The sequence below is a fragment of the Lepisosteus platostomus genome, chromosome 25 (assembly GCF_059453375.1).
Source record: "Lepisosteus platostomus isolate fLepPlt1 chromosome 25, fLepPlt1.hap1, whole genome shotgun sequence".
Lineage (NCBI taxonomy): Eukaryota > Metazoa > Chordata > Actinopteri > Semionotiformes > Lepisosteidae > Lepisosteus > Lepisosteus platostomus.
Window position 1 is genome coordinate 2325084 of NC_142635.1, and position 9916 is coordinate 2334999.

The 9916-nt window shown below is 43.3% G+C and overlaps 2 long non-coding RNA genes across 3 annotated transcripts; one reads left to right on the plus strand and one right to left on the minus strand.

Annotated features, from left to right (window-relative positions):
* Positions 1-865: 865 nt before the first annotated feature.
* LOC148640529 (uncharacterized) lies at positions 866-9864 on the plus strand. Of its 2 annotated transcripts, none has more exons than XR_015930372.1 (3): positions 866-1085; positions 2367-2813; positions 8673-9864. It is a non-coding gene; the product is annotated as an uncharacterized LOC148640529 (long non-coding RNA). The 2 variants fall into 2 exon arrangements; XR_015930373.1 differs by having other exon boundaries at positions 869-1085; positions 2590-2813.
* Positions 1934-6606, minus strand: LOC148640530 (uncharacterized). Its single transcript, XR_015930377.1, has 3 exons — positions 5352-6606; positions 4703-4785; positions 1934-2874 (listed from the first exon to the last, which is right to left on the minus strand). It is a non-coding gene; the product is annotated as an uncharacterized LOC148640530 (long non-coding RNA).
* Positions 9865-9916: the final 52 nt, after the last annotated feature.

Consider the following 9916-nt stretch of genomic DNA (forward strand, 5'->3'; position numbering starts at 1 on the left):
TCTCTGATCTCTCACATGCTCTGTGTGATGTTGTGTATACTGTATTTGTACTGTTCTTGTATTTTCTGAAACTGTGTTTGTGTGTAAAATATAGCTGCTTGGATGCAAAACACATTTCTGAGACGTCGGACAACGGGGTATTGTCTGTATAATATTGTAATAAAGAATTAAATGCTGCTTAAGTGTATTTTATTGAGTCTTCTGTTTGCCCCTCAGCACAGACCTGTCCACTCCACAGCAAACAACACCAGTCCTCTGCTCTGTCAAATTACACAAAACCCTTTGTGGCAGAAAAGCAATTATGTAGTGGAGACACAACAGTGGTAACAAATTCATGATGTGTGTTTCTCAAAAACAAACAGTGTAATGTTCCCTTTCTCAGCTGGGCCTTCAATTCTGTTTGACAGGATGGGTTTGATTGAGAGGGTCAAATTAATTTGACAAAAACAGAATTTTTTTCAGGAAATTTTGATTTGTTTAAAGTAAATGTGTTTGTAGTCCTTCCATGAATTTTTCCACTAGAATAATGGGGATTTTTGACCTGGGGGTGTAATTTAGGCTCTTTATCTTTCATGAAAGTTTCCCACTTAAACTTTGTAGAAACAAAGAAGTTATTTATTTTCCAAGGTTTACTGAAAATTAAATAATACAAGTAAAGGGCAAACAGTGAAAATACTGAACAATCTCTTACCAGAGATCATTACAAACCTGAAGACCTCAAGCCTCTTATAAACATTAAAGGAGGGAGTCGCACTGGAACATTTTGTGGACATGATAACTATGCAGTATGAACATCAGATTCATTATAAATACGTGTTTTTTTTCTATTGTACAAATTCCAACGTAAAACGTATCGCCCAAGTGAAAACACACTAGTCATTTTATTGCGGTTCGAGGTCGGAGCTGCAGAGGTTTCGTCTCCGGATTCCAATCACCAAAGCCAATTACAAAAGGTATTTTACTGAATCAAACTCCCACACTCTAACTGCATGGTCGCGTTTGCGTGACGTCATAGACAGTAGCCTCACCTGCGCCAGGCGAGCCAAGTCCCACACATGCGCAGAGGAGACGCTCACCGGCCGCAGGTGAGTTCATTATCGCTGCAACTGTTTACTTTATTAGTTATCCGTGAACTAATGCATAATTCACAACGTTCTCATTTTAAGTTTTCATATTGCTTTAAGTAACACATTAAGTACAGAATAGGTTATTTATTATAAATTTGAACAATAGGCAACATCTTGCCAACAGCCTAATCACTCTGAAACTGGTAACCCACTGAAGCTCAGCGGGTGTGAGCCTGGCCAGTACCTGGATGAGAGACCACTGGGAAAAACTAGGCTGCTACTGGAAGAGGTGTTAGTGGGACCAGCAGGGGGTGCTCACCCTGCGGTCCACGTGGGTCCTAATGCCCCAGTATAGTGACGGGGACACTATACTGTAAACAGGCGCCGTCCCTCGGATGAGACGTCAAACCGAGGTCCTGACTCTCTGTGGTCATTAAAAATCCCAGGGCGTTTCTCGAAAAGAGTAGGGGTGTAACCCCCACATCCTGGCCAAATTTCCCATTGGCCCTTACCAATCATGGCCTCCTAATAACCCCCTCTGTGAATTGGCTACATTACTCTGCTCTCCTCCCCACTGATAGCTGGTGTGTGGGGAGCGTTCTGGCGCACTATGGCTGCCGTCGCATCATCCAGGTGGGGCTGCACACTGGTGGTGGTGGAGGGGATCCCCATTACCTGTAAAGAGCTTTGAGTGGAGTGTCCAGAAAAGCACTATATAAGTTAAAGCTATTATTATTATTATTATCTTACGAATGACTTCCAGGGACCTGTAATGGTTTTCTCGTTCACACATGTTTTCGGTGTCTGAGCTTGTGATCACGACCTGTTACACACGAGTAATTCAGCTAGAAATCAGAATACAGATCTGAGCGCAGAGAATATATTTTACTGATATTCATCTCCTACATATATATAAAATACATTGGGGTTCAGTTTCAGTTTGATTTAGCTTAGAATAAAACTGATCAGTTAAAAAGAAAATCCACGATGTTTTGTGGAGAAGTGAGTCTTGTGGGGATCTGATCTTCAAGTGTCCCAGAGCAAGTGTTAAACCAGCATCACCCCTTCCTCCAGCTCTCCATCGACTAGGAGAAAGAAATCTGTCTGATCCTTTACAGATTCCTGCCTCCCACACTCCCCCCGGAATTCACCTCCCCGAATTCTCTCTGTACCCCTTTCTTCATACTCCTGCTCTCCTGACCCTTAAACACAAGTAACAGTAATTAAACAGTTGAACACAGGTGTAGAAGTTAGTGTTTCCAGTCTCAGAGCCTCTTCAGACTCCTGTTCTGTCTCAAGGTGTCCTGTTTCTCTGCAACCTGATGGCCTCCCGACACACAGACACCACTCCACAGCCAGAACCAGTTTCCTGTTTTCTTTCCAGTGTGGAGTCGACACCTGCTTGTTCCGTATTTGTGTTGCCTTGAGGTAAACAAAGAGCAGGAAATGTCAGTGTAGTGTTCAGCTGACTCCAGCATGAAGGAATTCTGAGCCTCATCCTGACCCAGGTATTCATCTACAGGCACAGTGGAGCCACACAGTAAAACTGCAGGATTAAAACATCACCTGGTCACCTCGATGTTGTAAGAATCACCTCTCCCAGCAGCAGCCTTTCCAGTCTTTCCCCTGTGCCGTCTTCTCCAGGACTCGGGAATGTCCGTGCTGGGATGAGCAAGGAAAGGAAGAGGCAGACTGTGTGCCTGCTCACGGAGAAGAGGAGCAGACTCTGGCTGGACAGGGAGGGAGGTAAGAGCGCCTGTGTCTGGGAGCTCAGGGTGACAGCAGTGCAGGAGGGAAGGTGAACATCCTGACAGGAGGACAGGAGCTGACAGAGAGGGGCAAGAGGGGCTGAGAGCCAGAGAAGATCCCAGCAGGGCAATAACAACACATTGACAATAATACAGAATCTACCCTTCTCTCCACTAGAGTATTGATTCAGTCAGCTCACACTGAGTGAGAACACTGGCCGCAGCAGAATTAAAGACAAACTGAAATCTAGAAATCTGTTCAAGACAGACGAGTTACAGACAGTCAGAGGATCAGAAACTGTAAAAGAACTGACAGCAGAAGCATGATTAACAGAAACAAATCTTTAATGAAGTAAGAAAACATTAAAGAGAAATACAGGAAACCCTCAGTTTAATAGAGTAACAGGAGGAAAAGATGTTTGTTTTTGCTGAATGTCCGTTAATTAAAGCATCATCTGTTTCATCACCAAAACACTATTATCTGAAAAACTATACAAGTATATAAATTCTATAGATGCTCTCTGGATCTTTTGACTTCTTTTCAACAATTGAGATCAGTAGTCAAAGAAACTCATTCCTTTGTATTTTTATTATAACGGACAAGCTGTTGATGTCATGTGTTGAAAATGTACTACAGCATACAAAACAATAACGCCTATTGTTAGCAATTTGCCCATTGTTATCACAGGGAAAGTCCAGTGTTGACAGTTTTACAGACAGAGTTTCCTTCAGCAGATTGTGTCTGTTAAACTGAGCGTTTACTGTAGTTCCCTTCAGTCACACAGCCTGCAGGTATTATAGAACCTCATACAGCACTGAGGACACCTGGAGACTGAAATCTATTTTTACATCAAGCAGAAGTGTTCAAGGAGAGCAACAAAAAAGTATTTTTATAGTTCTGGACTAAATTAATTGAAATCAAAGCTCTTGAACTTTTTTTAACAGAATTAAGTTCAAAATTGATCAAGATGACAGTTCTCCCCAGTGAAGAAGGTGGCCACAGCTGTATCTTGGTAATCAATACAAATCATATCTCAACACTGCTGGAGTAGGACAGGGGCTGTACTGTCTTCAGCTGTTCCTCTGAGCTGGGATGTTGATCACATGTAGAAGAGTGAGGAGTGGGGTTAGTAGTGGGGTTGGGGAGGAGGAGCTGAAGACACTCAGGATTCCTGTGATGATCTGAGATCACTGGGAATTATCAGCCTTGAAGCAGAAACACACTGAGGAGTCATTACCTGAGCATTCAGACAGTGTACAATAAAGATCACATACTTGAAAAGTGCAATATAGCTCATAGTTCAGCAAAGTGACTGTCACGATCGTTACTCCTCCTCTTTAGGGTGCTCCAGCCCTTCCTCGTTCTGTCCCACTCCCCACACCTGTTCCTTATTCCAGCCCCTCTTAAGTTCCACCTTTAAAGCCAGACGCAGGCGATTGCTCGGGGCTTCTCATTGATTTCCGTGTCGTGAGAGCCCGGGGTCCTGCTGCGTCTGGCTCCGTTATGGTTTTAGTTTCCTGTTCTTGATTCCCTGCCCCGCCGGTCCCGACCCGGTTCTGGTTTTAACTTCGGATGGATCCCCTAGTCCTGGACTAAACCTCCCGTCTTGGATTCCCCCTCTGGATTTACCCTTGGATTGTTCGCCCTGGATTCACTCCCCCCGGACACCAGCACTGCATGGACACGCCCCCCTGTCTCCTGACCGACTCCTGCATGATATTTTTCCCTATTGTTTCTTCACCTTTTGGATCGTGTCGCCCGCATAGGGCCCGGAAAGAACTGTTCTTGACAGTGACAAGTGTGAGATTTAGTTCTAACTGTGGGGCTGCAGAGGTGTTATTAGGAGAAGCTGCTGTAGGAAACAGGAGAAATTGTGCAGAGCTCACCTGGAGATCTGGGGGATATGAGTCTCTTTTCAGTTTTCAACAAAGCTTGTGAATTCACTCCAGCCTGGTTCCAGTCTGTCAACCTGTGATAAATAAACACTCAACATAAATAGACTTGAACCCTAAAGAGCAAACCTTCTTGAATAGTGTGTGCGAAAGGCAGAGCTGGGGTGCCAGTAACACACTTCTCACACCGAGCAGCAGGCAGAGAAGGAGAGAGGCAGGACAGTGCAGAGAGAGGGCAGGGGGAGACGCAGTCAGTTCTGAAGAGACACAGCAGAGCACAAGTCAGCACATCCAGGCAGAGCTCTAGATCAACACCAACAGGAAGGACAGATACAGGAGAGAGGAGCAGACACTCACTGGTGGACATGAAGACTAGACAGAGAGAAATGAGGACAGGCAGAGAGTCACTGTCCACTCCTGAAGCAGAGTGCAGACTGCTCTGCAGTGGGAGAGACAGACTATTGTAGCAACAGGAGACGAGTGGTAAAGCAGCGACAGAAGATGGAGCTCTAGACAGTTACAGACTGGGAGAGAGGAGCTGTACATGTGAGATTTCCAGATCAACACCAGGGACTTCAGTGCTGCAGCTGTAGTGAAGGAGTGTCAGTGTGATGTCAGGGTGTAGAGATCTAAACCAACTCACCCTGTCAATCCCAGAGCCAGATTCTGACTCTTCACAGTCTGTAAGAGTGTGCTCTTCAACAGCGCCTGTACTTCCTAAGACGGTTGAAGAAGGCTAAGATATGTCCCCAGATCCTCACTAACTTTTACAGATGCACTACAGAAAGCACACTGACAGGCTGCATCACAGTGTGGTGTGGCAACTGCAGTGCTGCTGACCGCAAAGCCCTACAGCGGGTGGTGAAAACTGCCCAGTCCATCACTGGGGTTACCCTCCCATCTATCCAGGACATTGATGACAGACGGTGCTTGAGGAAAGCTCTAAGCATCATCAAAGACCCCACACACCCCAGCTACAGACTTTATGATCTGCTACCATCTGGAAAACGGTACCGGAGCATTCGGGCCCGGACTACCAGACTCAGAGACAGATTTTACCCCCGCACTATCAAACTGTTAAACTCCCAGCCTCTCTCACTCTCACCTATGATCTGAACCTCACAGTGCCCTCTTCCTTTCTTTCTTACCAAAAACCCAAACACACATTGAAAATCTACCTCTACCACACATGTCAAAGGCTCACTCCCCGTAATTTCTATCCCTTTATTTTATTCTGTTGATGCATATTTTTGCACATAACCTGTTACCTTTTTGCTGTTTTGCACATTGCCTGTTGTCTCTGCCTTTCTTTTGCTACACAATTGTATTGTTGTTGTTATTTGTTTCTCTCTTTGTACTACTTATGTCCGAGAGCTAGCTAAATAGCATTTCGTTATACCATATACCAGGTATATGAGTGTAATGACAATAAACTTGAAACTTGAAACATGTTATGGCTATTCATATAAAAAAAGATGTGTTTCAGGGTGTTCAAATACAGGATAGAGAGATTAAATGTTCCCAATTAGCTATTTTTAAGAAACCATGCAGAGATTGAGAAGGCAATTAAGTGTATAAATGTTTTTTCCTCGGTTTCTGGTCTTTCTCTTAATTTAAAAAAATGTGAACTGATGGCTCTTGGGAACTGTGATGTTTCATCTATATGTAATATTCCTGTAAAAGATGTAGTTAAATATCTAGGTATTAAGATTTCCAAAAATCAAAAAATTAGAAATGATCTAAACTTTTCTCCAATTATGCATTCATTTGAAAAAAAAAAGACCTTTCTTGAAATGGTCGAATACTTTTGTCTAAATCTGAGGGTTTATCTAGATTAGTTTATGCTTCACTGGTTCTGGTTGTACCACCTGCAACTATTAGGAAAATTGACTCCGAACTTTTCAAATTTATCTGGAGGAATAAACCCCATTATCTTAAAAGAGAAATTATTTGTCGTCCACAGGCAGAAGGGGGCTTAAATGCTTTAGACTTTAGGACATCTAATGCTATTTTTAACATTAAATGGATACAAAACTATTTAAAAAATAAGCAAAGTATATGGCATATAATCCCCAATCTGATATTTCAAGAAGTAGGGGTCTAGAGTTTTTACTAAAGTGTAACTTTGACATTGGAAAAATCCCCTTGAAACTTGCCAGTTTTCATAAACAAGTACTTCTGACGTGGCCACTTATGTATAAACATAACTTTTCCCCACATAGATTTACTATCTGGAACAACAAATAGCTAAAAATCTGAAATAAAACCTTATTTTTTTAAAACTGGGTCAAGAATGATATAATTTGGATTAAACAATTAATCAAGGCTGATGGTAAAATATATAGTTACACTGAGTTTGTTAATAGATACAATATTTCTATTACTTTGGATCAGTATTTTACTGTAATTAATGCGATTTCTGGGGAAATATTAACTCTTTTAAGGAGTTGTAATAGTAGTCCTTTAGAAACATTGGAAGAATTTACAGCTCATATTAGACTAAAAGGAAAGGATATTGTGAGTTGTGGATGTAATAACCAATTTTTGAGATCCCTGTTAAAAAAATGATAATTTACTTGCAACTACAATATATTGGAATTCTGCATTTGGAAAGCACATTGATTGGAGAAAAATTTGGATGATGCCCAATAAATATTGTATAACCAATAAAATTAAGGAGGTTTCATACAAAATAATTCATTGAATTTACCCAGTTAAAACTCTTGTTACCCAACGATTTAAAATTAATATAGATGACAAATGTGTCTTTTGTGACAATAGCCCTGAAACTATTCAGCATTTGTTTTGGTTATGTCCCAGGGTAAAAATGTTCTGGACTAAATTGCAGAATTATATTAAAAAAGAGACCAATATTGATATTTGTTTTGTTGAAAAAGATATTATGTTAAGTTTCAGCCCTAGTGAAAACAATATAAAAATTTCGTTTGTAATAAATTTAATTATTATACTGGCACGTTATCACATACATAAAATGAAGTGGTCTGGGAGGTACCCTGTGTTTGAGTAGTTTAAAATGGAAGTAAAGGGGTATTTGCAGACTATTTCAAAATGCAAAAATATGAAAACGGTGCGGACATTTTTATTTAATTTGTTTAATCTTTTTTCATGACTTGAATTTTATGTAGTAGTATGTACCCCTGACGATATTTTTGTTTTGATTGTTATATTTACTCTTGTTTGTATTGTAATTTTTGTTAATTTTTTAAATAAAAAATTTAAAAAAAACAACAAAAAAAACATTTACAATTCCCGCCCCTCTCAAGAAACTCTGAGTTTATTGGGCAACTGGACCGAGTCTCGTCTATAATTGGGAAATGTTACTGCCAATCAGCAAAAACTCCCACTGACCAATCGCGACATCGCTAGGCTCAATCCAGGGATCTGATTACAGTAGTTGTGGATCTTCTTATTCATAAACAGAGAGTACAGACCCCAGTCACATGACCCGGGTGTTTAATACACACCAGACCCTCACTACTGCACTGTGAACCAGCCCTCCATAGACTCGTGTATCACCACCGCCGCCGGCAGACAGTTATCGGAATCGACACCCCCTGCTGTAGCCCGATCAATAGGCTTCATTTTATTGTTATTTTATTTCGAATTCACTGACACTGCGGGCTTTCTTACGTTTTCACTTTAATATCCAAAAACATTCGAAGTCCACATATTCAAACGTAAATTGTATTTTTGAAGGACGAGTCACAATAATGACAGTTAATAACATGCTTTATAATAGAATTGTAATAGAATTTATAATAGAATTAAACAAACAATTTAAGACCGTTTAAAAGAAATGTCCATATTTAAAGATGTAGTAAATGTAGTTAATTTAATATCCAGAGTAACCGCCGATATCGAAATATCCCATTTTAAAACGATCGTATGGCGAGTTGCAATAAGTTATGATTTAGAATTATACTCATCATGTGTCCTTTTCCAGAGCCAGGATCCACCCTGTGTGGTGGTGCAGTGGGACAGTGCCTCTAGTGGTCATGTGCAATACTGCAGCCTGGAGGCCTGTGACTGGACAGCTGACCCACAGGGGCTCAGGAGAGGGAGTCGGGCCTGAAGCAGAGAGCCAGCAGTGTGCTGGAGCCCAGCCTGTCTGAGAGGGAGGAGACAGGAGCCCTGCAGGTGAGTGTGGGGCTGTGGCCCAGTCACCCTGCTGCTGGTGGGACTGGTGTGGGGGTCTCTCTGCACCAGGAGCCCAGCTGGTGTGGCAGCTGCTGGTGCTCTGGACAGGACTGGCTCCAGCCTGCAGGACCCTGAGCTCAGGGCTGTGGAGGGGCTGGCCTGTCCCAGGTCAGGGTCAGCAGGGGGAGAGGAAGGAGTCTGCTGGGAGCCCAGGGTCTCCAGTGCAGTGGGGAGCTCAGAGCCCAGTGTCTAGAAGTGGTGTGGGAGTATCTCTGTGTCCCAGAGAGGAGGGTGGACAGTGGTGGCCCAGAGGCCCAGTGGGGTCCTGCCCAGCGCCCCTGGAGAAGGAGAGGAAGGACTGTCTGCAGAGGCCAGAGCTGCCAGCCCAGCAGAGGGCATCCCAGAGGCTTCTCCTGGCCAAGCAGAGGGGGCTCAGCCTCCCCAGGGAAGAGCCGCTGGCTGGGTCTCTAGAGGGAGGAGGAGCTGTTGACCTTCCTGCTGCTTCTCCACTCGTCCCCAGGGCAGCTGTCCTGTTAGTATCCAGCAGCACCAGTGCTGCTCCTGAGACCCTCATTCTGCCTCTCTGGCTGTTCCTGAACACTCCCTGTGTGGCTGTTTGCTGACAATGATGCCTGTGGAGCTTTAAACTAAACTGCCCTGTGTCCCTGCCTGCTTCAGCTCATACTCCCCATTCCCATCAGCAGGGCTGCCTCTCAGTGTCACTGTGTTCATTCTGACTTCCCACTGCTTCACTGACTGGGTTTCTCCTGGGCCAGTCTGGCCTGGACCTGTGTCTTCTATCCCTTTACACCCTGTGATCTCTGGCTCAAGACTGTCAGGCCTGGGGGCTGGGGGGCCGATTCTCATCAGCAGGGAAAGAGCCCATCAGCCCCAGAGACACAGGAGCCCCTGAGACAGAACAGAGTCTGAGAGCAACAACCTCTACTGCTGTGTGAACTGAGTGATGAAAATAAACTCCAGAATGATCAGTGCCACTATCCAGACTTGTGTGTCATTATTCACTTCTCATTTGTTTCTATAGTTTTTCTC